Source organism: Anser brachyrhynchus, assembly GCF_964034855.1.
Source record: "Anser brachyrhynchus genome assembly, chromosome: 1".
Classification (NCBI taxonomy): domain Eukaryota; kingdom Metazoa; phylum Chordata; class Aves; order Anseriformes; family Anatidae; genus Anser; species Anser brachyrhynchus.
Genome location: NC_137694.1, coordinates 62,280,272 through 62,304,388, shown reverse-complemented (window position 1 = coordinate 62,304,388; position 24,117 = coordinate 62,280,272). Strand labels below are relative to the sequence as shown.

General features: G+C 37.8%; 1 protein-coding gene and 1 long non-coding RNA gene across 3 annotated transcripts in view; one reads left to right on the top strand and one right to left on the bottom strand.

Moving 5' to 3' along the window:
* CHRM2 (cholinergic receptor muscarinic 2) overlaps positions 1–24,117 on the top strand; it is a 148,673-nt gene that overhangs the window by 119,019 nt on the left and 5,537 nt on the right. Inside the window, exon 4 of the transcript XR_013938601.1 lies at positions 23,242–23,337. The gene's annotated coding sequence lies outside the window, so the exon portion shown is untranslated. The remainder of the gene's footprint in view (positions 1–23,241; positions 23,338–24,117) is intronic.
* LOC308176857 lies at positions 42–16,179 on the bottom strand. Of its 2 annotated transcripts, XR_013938697.1 has the most exons (4): positions 8,487–16,179; positions 5,995–6,172; positions 4,509–5,858; positions 42–2,361 (listed from the first exon to the last, which is right to left on the bottom strand). It is a non-coding gene; the product is annotated as an uncharacterized lncRNA (long non-coding RNA). The 2 variants fall into 2 exon arrangements; XR_013938698.1 differs by lacking the exons at positions 4,509–5,858; positions 5,995–6,172.

Genomic DNA, 24,117 nt, shown 5'->3' with positions numbered 1-24,117 from the left:
ACAATACAGCTGTCCACCCACGTGGTTATTAATGGATAATAAACAGCTCAAGACCCAACAAACAGTATTTTTCTTAGCAAGCACCAGCCTGGAATCAATTAAATAACAACAAGAAGGGCTCTAAGAAGTGCTATCAATTGTAAAAGTTATTACACTCTCAGGATGTCTCACTGAAAACTCCCACGCAAAGCAATCAGATGTTGGCTGCTGCTGTGTCTTAATCAGGAGTTTTCTGTAGGGTCACAGAGCCCCTCCAGCTTGCCTCCAGGAAGGAGTGAGACCAGTTTGCTGGCCAGAAAACCCAAAATGTTGTGCACCTTTGAAGGGAGGTATGAGGAAACAGGTGTTTTCCCATTTTCACTGCTTCATTTAACACCTTACTGTTGGGTGCATGTGAAAAAAAGTAATTGAAGCAAAGCACAGAGCAAATTAATTTGATTTTAAGGCCAAGTAGAAAAGAATTGGATAGATGTAATATCGTCATGCCAGAAAAAGTAAGATGAGATTTTTTTTTTTCCCCTTGTTGTTTGTATTAGTAATAAACAAGTTATTTTAAACAGTCCAAGCTATGTTCTGTAGTGTAAAGTAACTTCCAACCTGGCTTTATTACATTTCTCATACTGAGTCTGTGACAGCAAAGGAAAAAGAGAAGGGTGACTGACTTCAGGTCACTAGCCCACAGCAAGGGGAAAAAGTGAGCAAGCATATTCAGCAGAAGTCAGCAATGCCAAACAGGTCTAATTTCCCCTGTGCCCACACTTCTGACGTAATAAACAGACCAGAAGTTTCAGCAAGAATTGTAATACAGTAAAGTAACAGACCTTACCCGGCATGCCCATACTTTTTGCCATGAGGGCAGAGAAACAGCCATACCAAGTGACAGAGAAAAAAGAAATTACTTAAAGGAGCTAAGAACTTAGGTGACAACTGAGCAAGGACTTTGAGTATGCAAGTGCTGAGCACTGTCTCCCTGTGTAGGACAGTACGTGGAAGACTAAATAGAGTGCTGGTAAAACACCCCTAGTTCCTAAATACTTGCAGTTGCATTGCTAGAATGCCTCAGCCTGCCAAGTGCTGAATGAGAAGGCTCAGTACATCCCCAAGCTGTGCTGGGATTAACTAACTCATAAGCAAATATAGCTCTGTCTGTCTGCAGACCTACCAGCTGGTCTCAGCTGCCCACACCACAGCAAAGCAGCATGACCCACCTTGACCCATTCTCCCTGTCTTGGGCAGAGCATGCCAGCCCAGCTCCTGTGTCCTGGTGAGATGCAGGGCTCTGATTCCCAGCCATTCTCTACACTGGCCAAGTGACCAGGCCATCAGCAGTGTCTCCTTGTATATCATAGCTGAAACACTCCTACTTTTCAGTAGAAACCCTTTGGATCCCTGTGATCCCTTCATATACTGCTATTAGGATACTCAGATGGGGCAGCAGATACCAGTGGATGCCTCAATATTAGCTGGGGCATCAACCAGCACTTACTTTCCCCCTTGCTTGTCAGTGCCCCAACAACAAAGCTAGGTGGTTAGATTAACTTTGTTTAGTTCAATAAGTGAAAGTGTTTTATCTGGATCAATCATTCTTATAGAACGAAATGGAAGATGTATGCTTGACTCTTTTTTGTCATGACAGTTAGGGATGTGAACCAGGGTCTTCTAGAGCTAGGCAAGCATTCCTGTGCTATTAAAGTATTGTTTCAAATCTAAGAAACAGAGAGCAAGCTGGGGCAAAGTTGCATCTGTGAACACAACATAGAAGAAAATATTCAATATTATTAAGCCTTCTCTTTTTCCACACTGCCTCGCTGCCAGCTAGTGAGAAAAACAGGTCCTCTGCAGCAAGCCAGCTTTCAGGACACCCTCTCTAAAGCCCTCAGCTCTTTACAAAGGGAGATCTTCAAGGCTCTTTCATTGAAGGGAAGCATACAAAAACATCTGGCATTGCAGTGCCCAGCTACTTTTGTGTCTCTAACCCAACAATTTTATTAACGAGGTAGATGAATGTTTAAGAGGTCTGCAACTGACCAAAACCCAGAATATCCATTCCTATCTATGACATATAACGGGAGCAAATTAAAACCCAACAGAATAATTATAGCAGTAGGAAAAAAATAAGGGGGGGGGAATACACTTGCTTTCAATGCTCATCATTACTAATGCATCTATGTCTGCAGATGATTGTTGCCTGCTGTTTAATTAGAGGGAAATGCAATGCAATGATAAAACATTCCTGTGGAGGAGTTTCGTAGGTGGCTCTCCCAGCTGGGGACCCCAGGCTGCCACCCAGGCTGCTCCACCACCTGTCCACTGCATCAGGCTCTTCAGATCAGGATCCAAGAAGGGTTCTGCTCTCCAGCCCTAGAAGAGAGATGTTTCATATGCAGCTTTATAACCTCATTTCCCAGCCGATCATGAGCACAAAGCAACCTATTAAGGACTACATGCAGAAACAGGCCTGGTAGTTGAGATAACAAATCAACTAAGGCTTCATCACTCAGCACCATTTGTTGAATAAAAATTAAGCTATTGATCTCACTTGAACATCCCCAGCCCTGCCACCCTTCTTTTTTCCTCTCTTCCCATCCTTCAGCCTTTACCTTGGAGAAAAACTTAGTGACAACCTGTCACCTTCAGCTGAAGGACACAGGCTTCTGGAGTCACAAAGATGCCAGTGGTGATGCTCTCTATGTGTAAGAGGCAACATATGATCATGGACTCATGTCTTTGTAGGCAGCAACCTTACTCAGAATATGTTTTGGGTCTTAATACCCCTGTTGACCTTTAGGACTATTCAAAGTGAAATGACAAAACCAGAGAAGGTGGTTTCTGAACCTTTTTTCTCTTCTAGAGTCAAAGTATGCAAAATTTTGAAAATAATGAGATTAGGTGATTACTGCGGTTTTCTAGCTGAAATGTGTTTGTTTAGATGGACTATTTACTTTAGAAATAAAACAACAGTTCAGGCAGAGGCTCAGATAATCCAAAGCATGTACTGAACTTTCTTTGAAACATAATCCATTTGTAAGCTTTGCATTTTACCCTAAATGAGGGAATGTTCAAAAGAAACATATTTTTAAAAGTGTGTTAGATCCATGGCACATTAAAAAAACGTGAGGGATGTCATTCCAGAATGCCATCTCTGTGTTTTTATGTACCTCACCTCTCCATATTGCTGGGAGCTTTCCTCATCTACAGCATGCATAGTAAGAAAACAAAGGAGACTTAAAAAAAAATCATCTATTTATGACTAAAATCTTCCTATAATCCTTCTCTTTCACCTTTGGGAAAGTTGCAGAGGTACATCTCAGCATACCCTTTAGAACTGCACTATAAAATCCCAGTGAAAAGAGAGTAAACTCGGTCAGGAAAAAAAATTTCTTCTACAGAAATCATCACTGATACTGGTGAGTTTTCCCACCCCATCCAGCAGTGAGGTATGTTCTTATGTGAAATAAGTGATACTTATTTGCCCCATAAGCTATTTATCTCCCTTTTCATCCTGATAAATGTGCTAATTTGATACTATATAATAAAAACAACTTGCAACCATCCACATAAACAAGAATCTACAATTTTTTCAGCATCATCTCTCTAGAACTAAGACTACAGCTTAGCAAATCTTCAAGGGAGAAAGCTGGCTTGTAAGTTCAGGGACTGAATGCCCTTCAGGAGGGGGGAAAAGTAACAGAAAGTGAGTTCAGATGTCTTTTCTCGAAGTCTTGTCATTCAAGCCCAGAAAACAAGGTACAGACATTTTCAGTGTAGGAGTGAAAAATAAATATTTGAGTCAAGCAAGCTATTTGTGTAAAGTTTCTCAAACAAGTTTTATCTGGAGAAGAAGGAAGACAAAGTTTTACAATGAATAATTTAAATATTTTGATGAAAATGTCAAAAGGAAACAATATTTTTGAAAAATCACCTAAATTACATTTTAGTAAGTGAAAAAACTTAAGGAAGGGAATGGAAAAAAGCTTTGCTTCATTTAAATAGATTTTGACAGGAAATCTATTGAGAAATCATTTTGTTTGACCTAGTATTTTTTATTATAATTCACTGTAACTTATGAGCCTGAAAAAGTAACTGCAAAACTTTATCTAGAAAAATAGCAGTATGATCACCTTGTCTGACCTTCTGCATAAGACAGACTATGGGGTACTATCAAATGATTCGTAAAGCAAGTTCTGAAATTCCAGTTGAATTAAAACTTATTTTATAGAAAAAAAAATATCTTTTTGCTGAATCCTGAAACAGTTTTAAAACAATCCTGGTTTAATGACTACAGTTGCTGGCAGATATAACCCATTTCTCTAAAAGGTGCTTCAGAGATTGATTATCCTTATCTTTAACATTTGACATTGATTTCTGTTCTGAATTTGAGTAGCTTTAGCTTCCAGCAATGAGAGCCTTGTTGCAATTTTTTATGCCTTCAGAAGGTTAAATTGTTGTCTCCTAGTAAATCTGCTCCACATATAAGCACTTATCTGCTGTGAACAGACACCACTTACCTTTAAAGATAAACTGGAAAGACTAAATGTCATGAGTTTTTGTAATAAAGAAGACTCTCAGGACTCCAATAGTTGTTGTAGCTCTTTCTTGGATGTTTCAGTCTGCCAATATGCTTTTTTTTGTTTGTTTGTTTGTTTTAATGTGAAGTAGAGCTGATTGGAAATACTGTTTTATTTGAAACACCTTTTCTCTATGAAAGTCAAAGCTTTACATGAAAATATATTGATTTACTGGAGATTTCTGAACTGCCTCAGAATTAGATGAACAATGAAAATATTTTCCAGGGACATGGCTGACACATGTTCAGATGATCCCAGTTCAAAGCAGGCATCTTGAATCTTTAACTCCCATAATCCAAGGGATTGACCCAATCACTGACTAGTGTTCTACATTGATTGTCTCCAGTTGGAGGAGTTATTCCAGTTTTTGCAACTCAACACTCAGCAGACCCAAACTGAGAAAACAGTCATTTGTAATGTGCTATGAGACACATAGCACATTCCTGGCATGAAAATTTCAGGTTCATATCCCTGATCTGAACCAGGTAGAGCAGATGCCGCAGAGCTTGAGCCTTGACATAGTAGGAAGCACCATCATCTTGATTGTCCTTCTGAGTGGCTGTCTGACAGGATGGACATGCCCAGGCCCCACTGTGGGAGCTCTGTGGTGGCAGAAGAAGTAGGCGGCTGCTGCTTGTGACCACTGAGGAGTCTCAAACATACCATACGTCAAGTACCTAGTTTCCATATCACCCCAAGGAGACTACACCCATTTGAATTTCAGTCCATGGTGGCCCACAGGAGCAGCACCACTGCTTATCTCCAGCTAGCTTGGCTTCCTATGTGTTTTCTTACTTTCACACAGCAGAAGCCTAACCATTTCAGTTTTGCAGGGTTAAAAAGAATAGCTACACCCTGAAACATTCTGTGGAACAGAATCTTTGCTTTCTATATAGTCTTGGTTTAAATACAAAAGCTGTATACAGTCATGCCACATGTGGTGGTAACAGAACCTCTTCTTCTGATTGATCTTTCTCTGTTTACACAATCAAGGACTGCAAACACTTTTTTCTTGCTACTACTCATCCTTAGAGCTCATGTTGCAATGAATATCCACCCTGACCCTGCAGCCCTTTATCTCAATCATGCTTTTCAAAATACAATCTTCTCCTTACATAAATATGATATAGAGTTTTCATTCCTAGATTAATGATCTTGCATTTAGCTGTATTGAAAAAATATGTTTGTTGTTCAGCTGAGCCCCATATGCTGACATAGACATACAGCTTTGGAGAGTTTCCATATGTCTCATCCTTCCAGCTGGAGAAAAGATTTCCACAGCAGATGTGCCTGTGGGAGTTGAGCAAAGGGAAAGTGTTCATAATAAGGAGAATGAAAACAGGAAAACTGGGGAGATTTTTCCTTGCTTGCATACAGGAAGGTAACTCAGAAAACTGCAGTGAAAAGATTTTTAGTCCCTAATTACCTTCCGGCTACCTTTTCTGTCCAGGAAAACCAGGCCTCTGAGAAAAGTGGAGCCTCCTACACTTTCCAGAGTCTTCTCTAAGTCTGCAAATTGGCATTAATACAGTTCATGCCTCCTGCAGCTTCAGCCCCTCATACAGGCAAACAGATTTGAAAGTTAGTCATGCCATTCTCCCTCACTGTGAAAAGAAATAAAAGGCAGTCCAGACAGGAGATATTGTATGTTGGGGGGGCTTTTGGGATGGGGCGTATGTCTGTGTTTTCCCAAGATAGAGATGTAATTATTGGGCCTCAGGCAAAGAGAAAGAGAGACAGAGAAAAAAATCTGTGCCTAAAGGCACCCAGCTTCACAGTTCAACTAGGTCCTGCACAACTCTTCCAGGTAAAGGAATTATTCAGTTCTGAACTGTTCCAGGCCCAAAAACACATGGGAGCCAGTCTCTTATTTTTCTGAAGCACAGATTGGATATTATTGGATATTATTATTTTAATGACTAGCTAACTTTTGAGGTGTTTTTTAGTATTTGTTCTAGCCTCCTAATGCAGAGCAACTTCCCACAATGATAGGAACTGTCGAAGTGACTGTCTCTGTCCCAGGCAACGTTCAAAGGAGTCTTTTCTGTTTGGCTTGTCCTTTGTGAAGCTATATTCCCAGCTCACCCCATAGAAAATGCAGCTTTTCAAAGATGCACATAAGCAGTTTTGTAGGACTATACCTTTTATGTGCAAGTTTGCCTTTGGAGTTTGTCTTTTCGATACACTCGTATAGTAGATTATTTGCAATCCATCACCTTGAATCAGTGTCTGTTTTTCCTATTTATCTCAGCATGCACAAGGTATTTATTCATCCCCATTTTTACCTCAAGACAAATTTAATTTTCTTGAGAGAGTGATTCCTGAAGCCTTTAGTGTACTGTTGAGGCTCCTGAATTGTCCCTTCAATCCAGAAGACATCTTTCTACCTGTTTTTCATTTATATACACCAAAAACATTTTTTCTTTGAAATACAGCCACCTGCAAAGATCTTTTTTTGCCATCTAGCAATAAGATTTCTTTTCTGTTTTACCATTCATTCACCTCCCAAAAGCTAATACATTTCCAGAGTCCATAGAGCACAGCCTACACATTACCTGAATGAGCAAGGTATATCCCTGCATGAAAGACCATTGTATGTATAATTAAGACAATGTGTTCAGGACATACAAGTTTTGTGACTAAAAGATAACCCAGGCTCTCTCAGTTTCTACTGGTAATATGCTTCCACTTCTTATTGAAATATGTTCCTGGTTATTTGTACAGTCCAACTGTACAACATTTCAAAGTGATGTTCTTTGGGAAAGTTTTTGAAAATCACGCAATTAAAAAGTTTTAATCCCAAACTGCCCAACACTCTCACCCTTTAACTATAATGAAAGTCCAGTCTGGTGCTTTTTAAACTTTCTAAACACAAACCAATACTATTTCCAGTGAAACAGACAGTTTTTATGAAAACAACATTTGAGGGAGAGAGTTAATATACCCATAAAAATATATTTCCAGAGGAAGACTCTTATTAACTATAATTGCATATTTTAAAAATGAGGTGTCTTCCTGGCTTCACAAACCACTGCAAATGCAAAAGGAAAATGCAAAGAGCTGCACCATCCCTGAAGACAAATCTGTGGTCAAAGGGAGAGGCTTTATTACAATGTCCCTAAAAGAGACCTAGACAGCTCGCATCGGACAGCAGTAGCTCTCTGTCACCCATTTCCCAAACCTGACTCTGAGCCTCCAGGCCCTGCAGCAGCAAGGTGGCACAGGCTGTGGTTGCTGCTGCACAGCTACACAGACACACCACCATTTCACACTGGGAAAACAATGTCAGTGTCATAGCAGATTAACATAAACCCCTTTCATTTCCAGAGTGGGGAGTTTCTTGATTACCATAAGCTGCAACCTCATTAAAATATCACAAGAAAGAGCATATTTCTGACATTTCTAGTGCTTTCAGGTTTTTAATTCACTCATCCTCACCAGGAACAGCTATCAGGAGTGTAGGAGGACAACTCCTGCTAACCAGAAGAAGCCTCCAAGGGCAAACAGCTCTGATCCAGGCTTTTGAGGAAGACGGAAAGACAATCCCTAAATGACGTAAACCTTCAAAGGGTAGCATGAACACTGGGCAAAAGCAAAGTGTCGTTGTCTCCCCCCTCCCACCTCCGCATCAATTTCACAACATTTTAACATCCCCTTTACCTCTGTTTTCAGCTCCTAGACCAGATAAAATTGTAAAATTGATTTTCCTTTTTTTTTTCCTTCACTGAAGTGTTGCTTATGGACTCCTTTGTGCAACACCTTACAAACAAAGCCAAAAACTGGTCTTGATGAAGCTGAAGAAAATGAACAGTGGATGAGTTAGGGTGAATACACAACATGGGTAAAATACTGTTAACCCTGTGGAAGTTGAGATGGAAACAGAAGAGTGGAAGCGGTCATACAGAGCTACTAGCTTACCTTTTTCCAGTTGTTATGATTTTCTGTGGAGAATGACAACTGAAGATTACCCTCCAGATGAGGTGAATCAAAGAACTCAAGCAGTTTGTTTCAACCTTTCACAGAAAACAGCTGGTGGCTGAGGAAGAAATGTAGAGGATTTTTACTAGCAATAAGAATACAGGTCTCTTTCCATTTGAAGAAACTCTTGGTTGCTATTTCTAAGCGTTATAGAAATGATTGGGCTAATTGAGCAAAGTAGAATTTGCAGGGGTAGAATTCAGCCTGGCAGTAGTTCATTTCCTCTGGCAATGCTCTCCTGATCACCAGAATACATGGGACTAGATAAATATCAAGCAGGAATTGTATTTTGAGAAAATACCTGAAGCTTTACCGCTTGTTTTCCTCTTGTATTGGTTTCAAAGCCAGACCTCTTAAAGATATTCAGTAACATCAGACAGACTGTGCTCTAACTTTGGAACAGGATGCAAAGGAACCAGGCTCAGGTCCCTGCTGCTCTGGAATTTGCTTCATCCCAAGCACAAGCTCCACACAGCAAGCTATAATGTCAATATCCATCAGGTTATCCATTTGGCAATGCTGCACATTCCTTGTACATAAAATAATAATAATAATAATAAAAATTAAAAAAGTAAAAAATGTGTAAAGGGGAACATGAACCAGATAGGTTCTTCCTCTCTCACATGTTGACATTAGCTGAGAATCAAGAGAGTTCAAGCAACCCACCCCAAGCTACAGCAGTGGATAAAAAGAATTTTTGTTTGAAACTATAAACATGCAATGCAATGACTAATAAATAACATTTTGTACATATCCTGTCACACAGAGATATAAAGGATATGCAGCCAACAATTACATTTAAAAGAAATTGACTTAATAAGGCTGAAAATATTACCGAGGTTACCTACAATCGTTAGCTAAAGTCACAAAGAGTATTTTTAAAATATCAATAGATGATAACTTTTACATGAGCACAAGCTTAGTGAAAAGAGAACATCTTCTCCATTATGGTGTTTATTTTATTTTAATTATTCACATAAATTTAGTTCATTATACATTTTACATAGGGTAATCAAATATTACAGTAGTGCTTTATCTTAATCTAAGGTATAAAACACATCTACCCACTAATTTGTGATCAAACCAAACTCCATCTCTAAAATTTCCCAGCTATCTAGCTTCCTGTTACACTAATTTAAGTTAAGCTATTGCTACTCATTCTTGAAAAACTGCTGTTCCCATTCTTATCTTATTCCATCCCTAACAGTGATTTACTACTGCTTTGACCAGAAATCCATCCTAGCTGACATGTTATCTTGGCAAATTTGCGGTATCCTATTAAAAAAAAAAAAAAAAGCTTAAAATACATTCCATATTCAGCTCCAATGAGGCTTTGAATTTTTAAATAAAAAACACAGAAAGAAATTACACTAACTTTTTAAAAGAAATTACTAATTTAATGAATGCTTCTAATCTGTAGCTAGGACAATTTCACTTTGAATTAACATAAAGGATCCAAGACGTGTCCCCTCTAGGATCCCTCTGGGCTTTTAATGTCATAAGTAGACAATCAAAGTACAAAACAGGGTGCCTCCAAGTCATCTAAAATTCATTTCAGGCAGAACCTATGATTTTGCTCTTCATCCAGAGCGTACTGCTGCATTAATTGTGAATGGAAATTTATGCATATTCAAATTCCAAATAGCCAACAGGCTTTAGCTGGCTTTTCTTTTGTCCCTTCCATTAAGTAATCATGAAAATTTTAGAAGCTCAGTTTTGAATAAGAAATCAGTTCTTTATTGATTAAATAATTGGTAGTGAATCACCAAGGTAGATATATTACCCCTCTGACGATAACATGTCCTTACAATGTCATATTGTCATGGACTGTATCCCCAGTTAATTCAGTGAAAAGGCAGAGAAGGGTCCAACTTCCAATTTCCCCCAGCCCAGGGGGGGAAGGAGCTGCTCAGTTCTGCTTTACACTCAATTTGCTTTCAAGTCTGTACCAGGTAGATGTAATTACTGTCATGTCTAAATAGGGTCCGTTTTGCATTCCTTTTGAACTGCTATGACTAAATTATGCTTCAATATGCAAAACATTAAGCCTAAAGAGCCAGATTTTACCTCTTTATAACTTTTCAATCCTATTTGCTTAATTGTAAAATAGAGGAATAGAAACTTGGACTCAAAGTTTCCATTTTATGTCCTGGATCCCAGGGATGGTACTGGATTCTGGCTCACTTTGCCTTTAGTCTGTACACTTTGAGAGGGAGTTGGGTAAATTGGGATATTGGGACTAAAAACATGAACTTTCTTCTGCTTGTAATGCATGCGTGTCTCAGGAAAGTGTTGGGAGCAGGTGGCTTTCTGAAGCCAAGCACCACACAAGCACGAGACATTTAAAATACCCCCCACTACTTCTTTACCTCAGCACTCTCCATTTTCACCTGACAGAAATTGCTGAAGGGGCTGATTGTTAATGCTTCAACTCACAAATCACAATTTGTGATTGCATCACAAATGCAATCAATATTGAGGCTGATGTAATTGATAATTCCTTTGTAGGCTTTAATGGGGAAGGTTTTAACAAACACCACTTTCTCCCTAGTTTTTTTTTTCTTTTTCTTTCTGTGATTTCAAGAATAAATTAAATATTGTTCTTTACATGTGGAGAGTTACCACTTAACTCTAGTCACCTCCCTCTATACATACCCACAGTCTTCTAATACTTCTACAAGGTGGCACACAAAACAAATATTAGCTCTGGGCAACAGAGGAGAGGAAAATAAACTTTAGAAAAACAAGTGCACTTATATAAGTATTTGTCATATCTTGTTGCAGGGTCCAGCAAAATCTAATGAAACTTCAAGAGGAATTTAGAAAACAATCACATTCTGTTACTCTGTGGATAGTTTCAAAGGCATGGAGCTAACAGAGAAGGCCCTTGAAAAAATAAAATAAAAATATCTCTTTAAACTGAGTGAGCTGCAGTTTTTCAAATTATTAGGAGTATTTTATTCCTACCAAATATGAGAAGAATAGGAAAATTTATCCCTCACAGGGAAACAATTTGCTCTTGATAAGTGACCCCAGTTCTTGAGCAAATGAGAGAATTACAGCTACACTTGTCCTGGGAATGGTATGTGGCCCAGGGGAAAAGCACGAGATCCAAAAGTCCCAGGTCTTTCCTAACTCTCTTCTATGTTCCTGGAGATCATGAATTACAGGGATCTACTAGGAAAGGGCTTGCTAAGCCGTTCCTCACTTTCGTTCTCTCTAGGAAATTGCCAAGTCTGTATAATGTACTAGCCCCCTTTTTAATCCTCTCTTGAGGTTAATAAGTTGCCCTGAATACTGACATGATAAATGTATGAGGTTAACACTTGGTTAATCATTCTTCCCTCTTTGGATATTACATTCTGAAGGTGAGTACGTAATAAGCTTTTGTACTTGTATGGTTACAGTGGAATACAAATACCTTGGCTTCATCTTACATGGGTTTGGTGGCACATGTCTATGTGCTGATATACATTTTGTATGTAAGCATATAGCTACATGTATATACACGTGGACACAGGCTGATGCCTGTGTAAGTGTGTGTGTGTGCGTTGAGTGGTTTACTTTTGCACAAGAAATGTATCTGATAGTTCAAGAGTGTTTATTTGTTATGCACTGAAACTTTCAAGTTATACACAATCCTTCAGAGGCTCCTACAGCTCTGTTGTGATTTTTTTTTTTTTAGGCAAACAGTTGCTGCCCATAGGAATGCTACAGGGGAAAGGGAGAGCTTGTTTCCAGTGTCAGTTTATCTGCAATAAAACCACTTTCAGTGCCTCACCAGAGAAATAAATCTGGGATTTATAGCTACTGTACAGGTTATCCTGAAATAGTCACTGACACATTGACAAATCAATTGTATTCACTCTTGCCTACTGCTAGAGCTGCAGGGAACTTCAACTTCCTTGAGAGTTAGAGGAAATAATAAGGTGGAATTGTTTGAATATTGTCAGTTAAAATCTTACAATATGCCTGAAATTCATCTCCGTGATTCTTGACTATCTGTACTACATCTAGGTACCTTTATGGGTCTCCTTGTATCACCTCTGAGTTATGTCAATTCCCTATCAATTTAAAGAATTTTCTCAGTTTGGAAACTAGAGATTAGCAGATACCACTCCATCAGGATACAATAAGGATGACATTTGAGAAGCATCTTTGACTTATGATCTTTCCTCTTCAGTGCTGCAGTACACCTGTTTCAGAAAGATTTCCAAAGATAGAGACTGACATCATTTAACATGTTGTGACACATCTTTCATTACCTCTGTTAAGTGCACTTTCAGTGTAATGATATGTCATGATAGATTGTAAAAGAGTACAACAATTGTGCTGAAACTAATAGAAATTATGAAATCAGAAATTTGAAGTTAATGTAGAGATTAACTTAAACTAGAAGAATTCTTAAAAAAAAAAAGCTAGATAGAAATAGATGATGGATAGCTATTTTTTATTATCTTTTTCTCTTACATTTTCTTGCTCTTTCTTTCTCCTTCTGTGCTTTAATTGAAGTCTAGTTCAAATCACTGAAAAAAATGTTTCCCCAACAGAACCCTCAAAATATTCTATTATTTTCGGGGGAAATTCAAATTGTTTACCTTGGGGGGGGTGGTGCGAATGGGGGAGGGAGGAATGGGGGGGGGTATAGGGGGACGGGGTGACGGGACAGGACAGAAAAAGCTGTAGGTAGGTGATAAAAAACAATAACTGTATGAGGCCACTAATTTACTGATCCAGCACACCAGAGATGGAAATATTCACAGTGAATTTTTGCTTTTCTGCACAGTATTAAAAAATTGAAAAAAGAAAATGTAATATGAATATGTGTCCTGCTTTCTTTTCACTAAAGGAGACATTACATAAAACAGCATCATTGGTTTAGTCATAGCATTTTGCACTTCAAGATTTCAGCACAGTGCCAGTATTTATTTTTCCACTGGGCTCACACTCATGCTCTTTCTGGATATGCATAAATTCCTGCCATATATATCCACTTTTAACAGCAACAGTTTAACTCCTCTGGTCATAAGAGCTTATAAATTAACATTAACAAAGAAGTTATGCTTTCATTGCAATCATTCCTCAACCAAAAATACCCCAAGAGAACTGGCTTGTAAAAAACTCTGGGATGTGGAGAAGAACAGAAGGCTTTCACAGATCCATCTCAGCTCTCAAACATGAAAAGCTAAATTTTAGACCAACCTGGATGCAAACTGCAGTAATTTAATAGTAAGACACTTCTCTGCAGGTTGCATAAGCAAATGCAAATATCAAGAGAGGTTGTGTGCTTCTTTGCTCCCAGTCAGCACAGGAAAGAGCTAGTTGCAGGGTGATGGCTCCCCACCTCACTCTACACCCAATAAAGGAGAAGGACCAACATCATGGACTTCGCACAGTTTCTGTTTGCTGATGGCATCAGGAAGGTAATTTGGGGCTGTTCAACACTGCACTTTCCTTCCTAGCCCTTGCTCTACTTGCAGCCTAGCTCACCTCTCTGAATAGCTGCTTTTTCTGGAGAACAAAGGAATGAAGCACTTCCCCAAAGCTGAAACAACAGTAAAATTATTCCTTCATGCTTTGAAAATGGTGTACACCCTGTTGTGGTCTGTGCCTGTGATTTTGCTCAGGTTGGAGCTGCCAAGACTTCCAGCAGAGTGAACATCAGGAGACTTCCATCATGCAATATACCTATCAGACTGGACTAGCTCTTGCCTACAGCTTTCTCTCTCTCTCATCCATGATCCTGGCTAGCAAATGGACAGGTGCAGAAGGAAACAACGCCAAAAGTTTTCCCCCTTTTCCCACACAAATTAGTAATTAACATTTCTCTTAAGTGCTCAGCAACCAAAAAAAAAAAAAAAAAGTGAGTTAAAATAATGTAAGTAATCATCAATGATAAATTCTCTTCTTCTCGAGCAAAAGCAAGAGTATAAGCAAGTAGACAGTAAGCAAAGTCTCACAGCACATCCAAAGTCTCACAGACACATCCATAAAAAATACCACTCTAACCATCTAGTCTGGCCAACAGCCCTACGCAGGTCACATGGCTTCCAGGAACCATTTTTTTTTCTGTTCAGACAACAGTCTCCTATATGGAAGAATGACCACTTTTAAAGTAACAGTTTTCAAGAATGAAGAATCCATCACAATTCAGGAGAAAATTTCCTAGGGTTAATTACCTCCACAGTTTAAAACATGCTTCATATTTTAAGGAATTGTCTCTCAGCTGTGTCATTTAAGATGTGTAGGGTACCAGATGGCTTCAAGTTGAGAAAAAAGTCCAAATAAACTTTCTGCAGAACAGAACATGTTGCTTTCCCAGATTACTTTTTCTTTATGTTGTTATTTTCTGAAAGTTTGAAAAATATAACTCTACCTTACCTTCTGCCTATTTGAAGTGTTTTACAGAAGCAAAAAGTTCCTTTGCTTTTATTTTAGTGGGGGCATTTGCACCATTTGGCACTGATAACAACATATGTATGCTGGCTAATGTTCCCTTGAAGGAACCTGGAGTAATGGGAATGTTTATTTCACTGGACAGGCTTCCTGGAAAAGCTTATTCTTGAAATAAGGTACCTCACTTGACCCTGCATTTAATGTCAAGATAATACTTTGCTATGGATGTCACAAGGTCAGCATAATTTTCCTTCACTAGAAGCTCAAACACAATCAAAGGAGGAGATGGGCTCAGAGAAGCCAATATCCAATTTAATTGCAAATATTTATACAATTAGTTAAGAGATAAATTGTGTTATGACATGAATAAAAATAATTTAAAAAGAAAAAGAACTAAGATTTCAGTTTCTTGTGTGGCTTGTGATTGTACAGTCTGGCACAGACATATGATTTTTCATCCCTTATGTATGTAAGCTAACACAAATGCATAATGCCAGCTCTATCCATCTATTTCAGAACAAACTAGCATATTTACATACCTTACATTTGCGTACTCTATTAAAAATATTAAATTTAATCAATGGCAATAATTCTATTTTTTTAATGAAAAACGTGAAACAAACACTACTATACATAAGTATTTCAGACAAAATTTGAAGAAAGAAATGACAATTATTTTTTCATGTTTTACTTTCCAAATTAAGGAGAAATTTCTACATTTTTCCAACTTTTTTTTTTTTTCCAAATTTTTTTTTCTTATAGATTAAGGTTTATGACTTCAGAGTCCTTTTAGTGAGATGTTTCTTCACCAACTACAGAAACACTTTTTTTTTTCAAAATGTTGAAAATAAAGATTTAATAAATATTTAAAGTATAAAAGAAATAGCTTTAACTGTTGGAATGCTAAATCATTTTGGTTTTTACAAGAAAATTTCACTAAATAGATGCAGCTTTTCCAACAACTTCTAATATTAAGAAATTGACCTATGCCAGGCATCCAAGCCACAGGGTGTTGAGTCCATATAGCTCAAAGAGATAAGACAACTAACTGTTTGTTGCTGAAAACTGGTTCAAGAGAAGATCCTAGGAGAAAGTGTCATCAGCTTGAGTATATCTGAGTGCAGAGATGTTTGCCTGGGGAGGGCAGCAGGTCAGCGTCAGATAGAAACCAAAGGAACTCAGTAAAATGACAACTGATGCTCCTCTAAAATTTTGCCCAAATCAGCACAAGAAGACAGAGCCACTGATTTGTTCTCTTTTTTCTTTTCTTTTCCTTTTCTTTCCTTTTCTTTTCTTTTCTTTTCTTTTCTTTTCTTTTCTTTTCTTTTCTTTTCTTTTCTTTTCTTTTCTTTTCTTTTCTTTTCTTTTCTTTTCTTTTCTTTTCTTTTCTTTTCTTTTCTTTTCTTTTCTTTTCTTTTCTTTTCTTTTCTTTTCTTTTCTTTTCTTTTCTTTTCTTTTCTTTTCTTTTTTCTCTTCTTTTCTTTTCTCTTCTCTTCTCTTCTCTTCTCTTCTCTTCTCTTCTCTTCTCTTCTCTTCTCTTCTCTTCTCTTCTCTTCTCTTCTCTTCTCTTCTCTTCTCTTCTCTTCTCTTCTCTTCTCTTCTCTTCTCTTCTCTTCTCTTCTCTTCTCTTCTCTTCTCTTCTCTTCTCTTCTCTTCTCTTCTCTTCTCTTCTCTTCTCTTCTCTTCTCTTCTCTTCTCTTCTCTTCTCTTCTCTTCTCTTCTCTTCTCTTCTCTTCTCTTCTCTTCTCTTCTCTTCTCTTCTCTTCTCTTCTCTTCTCTTCTCTTCCTTCCCTTCCCTTCCCTTCCCTTCCCTTCCCTTCCCTTCCCTTCCCTTCCCTTCCCTTCCCTTCCCTTCCCTTCCCTTCCCTTCCCTTCCCTTCCCTTCCCTTCCCTTCCCTTCCCTTCCCTTCCCTTCCCTTCCCTTCCCTTCCCTTCCCTTCCCTTCCCTTCCCTTCCCTTCCCTTCCCTTCCCTTCCCTTCCCTTCCCTTCCCTTTCCTTTCCTTTCCTTCACATAAGAGGAGAAAATGGTGATTTGCAATGCTAAATAAAAGTAATTGCTTTGGAAACCCTTCAGATTTTTTATTATTATTATTATTTGTAAGAAAAGTGAATACAGTGTAAATCAAACTGATATTTTTCCTCTGCTACCTCTCAATGTCCTTGACAGTTTTTATCAATGATAATAAAATCATCAGTTATAGATTCAGTATTGCTTTAAAACCTCAAAGCTAAAATGTTACATCATGTACTTACAACACTTTTACATCACTCACATCTTTTATATTGCTTTTAATAGCACAGTGCAGGACTCTCTCAGAGAAACTAGAATTTCTCCAAATGCACGCCAGTGACAGGGAGCTCACAGGCTTAATTGCCTATTGTCCTCTTTTACCTAGAGTCAGTGTAAAACGTTAGCAATTGGTGATGACTATAAATGACCACAAATAGCCTTAGATCAGGCCAAAATGTATACATGTATACTAGAAGGCTTCTCCAGGGTACAAGTTAAGGGCACACATTGAAGAAAAAATACAGCATACACTCAATATAGTTTCCAGAAGGACCTAGTTAACATCTTAACATCTTAACTTCTTAAGATGTTAACTGTGCTGAAGCCCAGTGTTGCCCAAATCATACCTCATTTTCTAAGCACCCTCTTACTCTTTCTGTAATATTAAGGCAAACTGTCAAAGCTCCCAAAACAGCTGAATGCCATCACATTACCCTTAGACAAGGGATCCTCCAAAGCAAAAAGCAGTCACAGTATAACTCAAGGCTGGACTAAAGTTTCATTTCACCTCCTAAAAAACAGCTTGTTTCATCTTTTTTTCTCCCTAGGTATAGCTAGCACTTTTTCATACCCAAACAAGATATGTTCTCTGCATCTTTTCTTTTAATACCATCAAAGTTAATCTCTGTCATTTCCTGCTTCCCTTCATTCATTCCTTCAAATCATGGGCTAACTTCAGTGCTGATTAAGTCTGGAGAAATTTAGGATAATACAGAAGAGGAAAACTACCTTGAAGGTATGAAAGGTTTATCACTGCACTCTGCATGTCTTAAGATGCCAAAAAGGCACAGGTGCCTAAGATTGTCATAGTTTACATGGTTCACAATAATTCATAATGAATTATAGTCTGTTTCTAAAGATGAACTCATTTAGCTCAGTTGACTGTGCTGCTCAAGTGTTTAAAAACAATTTTAAATAAAAAATAAACTGATATACTGTATAGCTAAAACAGAAAATTGAGTAGAAAACAAAATAGGAGCACATTGCCTGAAATTCCAGTGACTTAAAAAAAAAAAAAATTTAAAACCATCAAAACTTAAAAAACTGAACCAGGCCACCACACAAAGTTCTGTAAGGTAGTATTAGTAAGTAATACTTATTTTTATTCATCCAAAGCCTGCAATAGTTGCTATAGATTGTCAGAAGCAGCTTCATAAATTTTTCTGTTGAGCTGGATTTGGCAAGCTTGCTAATCAGGATTGATACTTTTGCTCTTTGAAGATACAAGCATAAAGCATATTATCAAAGGTGGAAATGTCAAGCACCTTTGCTGCACTGATGCTCAAAACAGCCCATGCAAACCAGGTAGAAAAGCATATAATTATTATATTTGCAGAAGACAGGAGAGGTCTTAGAATATTCTTGCTGTGCCAGAAGGGTTTTCAGGGCCACCACACTTTTAGGAATGAAATGCCCAGTGACAAATCAAATTACTCAGAGGCTGTTTCATCACTTCACTTGAACAACAAAATATTTCTTTTAAAATATGTCTGTAATCAAATGGAAAAGTCAACAAACACGAAACTACAGAACAATTTATTACAATGGTGTATTGCAATATATGTGCTTCCTTAGCATCTCAGCTAGCTTTTACCTCTGTTTCTCCCACTGTCTTGCACTAAGCTGGAATATCCATCTGTTAAAATGTAGACTCTCTTGTTTTTGTCATCTTTGCTGGTTTCTTCTTCTCTGCTGCCCTCAAAAGAAATGGATAGCACAGAGCTCCTTCATGGAAACTAAATCAGCAGAATTCCTGTTACAGTTATTCCTTCTTTTCTTTCTGTCAGTATCACATAAACTCTACTTCAAAGACATAAAATTGGGAAACAGAACTCCAGTCCATACCTGTATTTTTAATTTCTGAGTGGTTGCTTTTCCAGGCACCATCATTGCCTACCATACAGCTCCTACATTTTTCTAAGCTTCAGTTAAGGATTTTCTTGATCTGGTATAAGAGTAGATTCTGATACCTATGCTGTATAAGTAGCTCCATCACTGACACTGTCTCAGTGTAAGACACTCTTTAAGGCAAGTAGGAGTGCCACATGTGTAGTATATTTCCAATAGAAATGGTAAAATACAGATCTTTGGCTAAGAAATTTTTGGAATGAAGGTGGAATGACAGACAGAGAGAAGCGGGGAGTAAGGCCACAGTCAGATTTCCTCTCTGGAGGAGTATCCCCTTCCCACTGTAGGTCTTGGAGGTGGCATTCCTCAGGCAACAGTTGGTCTGAAGTATTTTCTTGAATCTTCCAATCTCAGATTTCAGAGATTTCGGGTCACCATGAAGAAGAACATACAACAAACCTCATTAAAACCCAGAGTCAGAAGCGTGTCCTTCTGAAATGCAGACACCTCAGGGATCAAGGCCCCCAGCAGCATATGGACACATGCTGTCAAAGCAAGAGGATTTGCAGTTTTGGAAAGACACTATTAGTCCACAGAGTGCCTAAATGGATCACATGCATGTATCTATTCTTCCACAGCAGTGACACAAACCTTTGTGTGGATGCCAGCCTCTGATGTCAAGGATGGCTTCCATTAGCTATAGAAATGTTGCTATCACTAACTCTACTAATAATAGCGACTTGCCAGGCCTCAGCTGCCTAATGAACTTGCAGAATATATACAGCTAGTGATTTCCTTGATTTCTTGTCAAAGCTGAGGTCAAAAATAATCTCAGGAGACTCCAGACTTGGCCTTTTCAAAATTTTATGCTTGTCAAATTTTAGTGCAGAAGATGGATTATCAATGCAAGCACTGGGAGAGCAACAGTTTGACATGTGCAATGCCTCAGACTGATTCAGATATATGGACATTTGTGTGTCAGCAGAATCAGAAACAGGATGATCCGTCACTTGCATTCACAATGGATTCCTGTATTTCCTATCCAAAACAAACCGATTACCTTTAGCATATCCTTGAATTCATTCTTTTTTTTTTTCTTTTTTTTTTCTGTTCAAGAATAAGTAGGCAAACAGTAAAGTAACCTCATCTGTAGGGTCTCCCACTCCTCTACAATTAGCTTTCCTTTTAAAAAAGCCTGATACATGTTATATTCACTGTGGGAAGGAATTACAAATTATGCAGGAAACCTGTTTCCCCTCAGAGAAAGTGTGTGCCATAATTTTATTCCTTAGCATTATAAATTAGGCTTTTCTTTGCTTTAAATGTTATAAAATACAGTGAAGATTAATAACATCACTGCTTGTGAACCACCAAAATATAAAAGTTTCCACAATAAGGAGGCAATATTCTCAGTGGGACACTATTCTGCTGGTAAAGAGAAATGACTTAGGAAATAGCCATGCCTAAGTTTACTGACAGAAAGCAATTAGAGTTTCTCTCCAACACTTAGAAAACAGGCAATAGTATAATTGACTCATTGCACTTTTTGAAATAAACCAGCCAGACAACATACAGAAAACATAATCATGATACTTGTGTCAAACTGGAGTCACAAATCCTATGGAATAAAAGGAATAAAAGAGCGAAACTCAGGGCATTAAGAAGACCCTGATATCAGTGACAGATTAGATAGCTAGACTGGCAGACCATTTGTACATAATGATGCAGCTGTACTTAACATAGAATATGAATATATTTCATTTTATGAACTTTCCCTCAGGCATTAAACATGCTTTTTAGTCTGTGCATGTACATGCAAGACGGAAGGAATGGATTTATGAACAAGCTATAGAGAGAGTCCATGTGATACAAGTAACAACTGCAATGTAAATAGAATATAATTTCCAATTTAGTTACAACCTGGATCTAAAAAGTAGATTAGGTCCTAGAGCACAGAACTCTGAGCATTCTCAATACCTATAGGGACAGGTTGTTGGATGATGAAGCTCTTTGTACAGTTCACAAGCAGACTGAAACTTGTGGGACGTATTCTGAGTTTATATCCATACAGTTAGACAAGGGTTATGCCACTGTTTTTTTGTTGTCCAGCCAGTGGCATCTGCCCCAGACAACCAGAAGGTGAGTACTGTGGCTTTGCTCTGGAAATGGTGGTGGTCGAACCAGAATCCCTTTCCTCAATACAACCATTTTCTGCCCATGCACAACCAGAACTGCAGAACTGCAGTTTACCGTCATTTCAGAGTCAGCTGGATGTATCCTTTATGCTTTGTAGTATCTAATTACGTTTCTATGTCTTTGATGATCACTTTTTTTTTTTTAATTAACACAGATAAATTAAATTTTCTAGTTCTAGTGACTGACTTGTGCTTCCTGCATTTTAGGTTTCCTGTAAAGTTTTAGGTCAAAATAAAACTGCATTTTTTGTCGCTAGTTGAAATAAGTGACAGTAAGGACTATCTGGAACAGGACACCAGTGATTTTCAATTAACATTAAATAGGAAACTGTTTAATATAAATTGTTATTAAATGGGCATATTAGCATTAAATTAGTGCTAAATGGCATAGACAAACTTCTCCATTAAGCAAGCCCATATTAAGTGTATTCAATCTTTTACAGTATGCACCATTCAGTCTCAGGTTTCCTCAGCTGAAAGATGTTTCTTGATAAATGGTCATTTGTCACATTTATGCCTCTTTAGCTTCTAGCTTCATCTGATTTCTTTTATAAATATTCATTAGATAAGACATTCTTGTAAATTTTGCTGTGCATTAATTCTACAGTTCCTGCCAACAAATTGTCCTTTTCTTTGAACCTTTCATTTGAGCTTCAACTCACACACATCACTAACATTTCTTTTTCCTGTTCCACAAGATTAGTTCATAGCGTTTGATGCTTGTCCAATTTGTATGAGGACCAACTGCTGATATCAATAAAATTGCAATGCATAAGGAAGAAACAAAGGTAGAAAAAGGCTTGATATTGTTTAAAGACAATCAGTGCCAGGACATACTCTTCATTTACATGAACCGGCAGATTCTAAGATTCAAGAATAACTTTTAAAAGTGAAGTTTGTATGAATAAAAAATTGTCATATCTGAATATTTGTCTTCACAGGAAATCCTTGTCACTGGCTGAATGATAGATAGATGTTGGATTGCATAGTGGGGAGGGTGTTTGCCATGAATTTCCCCAAAATGAAAAACCTACAAGATTACCTGTGTGGACCATATCTGAAAGTTATAAGGCTTGCTGTACTCTTAATGAGAGAGTACCAGAGTCCTCTGTCTCTCTGGTATTCTGAAGCTCCTCTGAAACTTTATTTGTTGTGTGTGTGAGGATACAGCTTGAAATATGATTTATTCATAATCAAAGAAGGCTTGTTTTTTTTTAGTCAACAGATGAGCTTTAAACCACACAATATACAAGGCCTCTTGGATCATTGAGTTTTCTGTTCCCACAGAGACCATGTTCTTTAACTCCCTGAACAAATTTATCAAACTTTAACTTAAAAGGTTAACATGCCTTTGAGAGGCATGTGAGCCTCTCAAAAGAGGCAGCTATGTCTCGCATCTTGAGTTTGGAAGTAAAATATTTTCCCAGAAGGGAACTAGAGACATATGTAGTGTATTAATGAAATTGTAGTATAAATATACTCTTTTTAAAAGAATTTTTCATTTTACTCATCTCAAGATGGGGAGTATGATAGTTTTAAATATATTTTCATTGATTTTGTGAAAGCCCCAGAATGCATTTTCTAATATATATGAACTGTTATAGACAGAATAAAAAGCAATTCTTGCAGTCTGCAAACATTGAGTCTTACTGAATTGTTTTCAGAGAGAAAACAAAATAGCATTATACAAGAATTTTGTGAAAAACAGCTTGTCCTGAGTTTGTGAAGTGGAAGCATGTTAGAAAACTGGTGCAACAGTTTGACGGGTTTCCATGGAAACTGCCGGACTTGAATGCATGGGTGCACAAGCAAGCTTGCCAGGTGCCCATTATTGGTTTGGAGGAGGGAAAATTTACATTTCTACAACAGCTATACAGATCAGCTGAGCAAAATGCTTTTCAAGTGATGCACTTGCAAAAATAGATAAGCACCATCCAGACTAAAACTTGTTTGTACTTTTTACAGCAAGCTGAGTGATTTGATCTCCCCTGGAAAATGTCCAGATTGCAGTTTCTACCCACTGACTGTTTCACCCAAAATACTATGGTCTTCTGCTGCAAGGTAATTTTCTGGGGGAAAAAAAGAACACCTCATAACACAACAGGTAGGATGAAGACACCAAAATTGAAATGGGAAAGTTATTACATCAAAGAGAACCACACAAGCATTTTGGACACCAGTGAGACATGTAATAGAATGAACCACAAATAGGATTTGCATTCACTGATCTTGTCTTATGGACTATTTTTAAAAATATGAACATAACCAAGCTCTCAACTACTGTAAATTATCATTATTTTGTGAAATCTGTGTAATTCTAAAAGCTTTCATAACCAGAGTATTTAACAGTATTCTTCAATGGAAGGATACAGATTAGGAACATGTCTGAATTGTACTGGGTCCCTAATGTATTCTTTCTCAGTGTAAGGATGTTGTCTTCTTTATTAACTCTTTGAATTCACTTGACGAGTAAGCAATGCAAATACCAGTGTCGTAGTCACACCAGATTGTGCAGAAGACTTGTGCATAGGAGAAATTCTAGAGAGCCTAAAGCATCTGGCCTAAGTCCAAAGAACACAGTGCTTGAGTAAAAACTAAGACATTTTATAGTTTTGTCTAGGTCCATGAGTCTTTTGCACAGCTGGAGGTGAAAACTTCTTCGTCAGCATGTTAGAATATTCTAACCAGTTTCTGGGGAAAAAAAAAGAAAAAAAAAAGAAAAAAAAACTTTTAAAAAGACAATGTTCTCTTGGAAATGACAAAGAACTGGGGAACCTTGTGTGTCCACATCAGTTTCAGACATAAATATATCCCAAGAGTTTGCATATCCACATGGGGTCT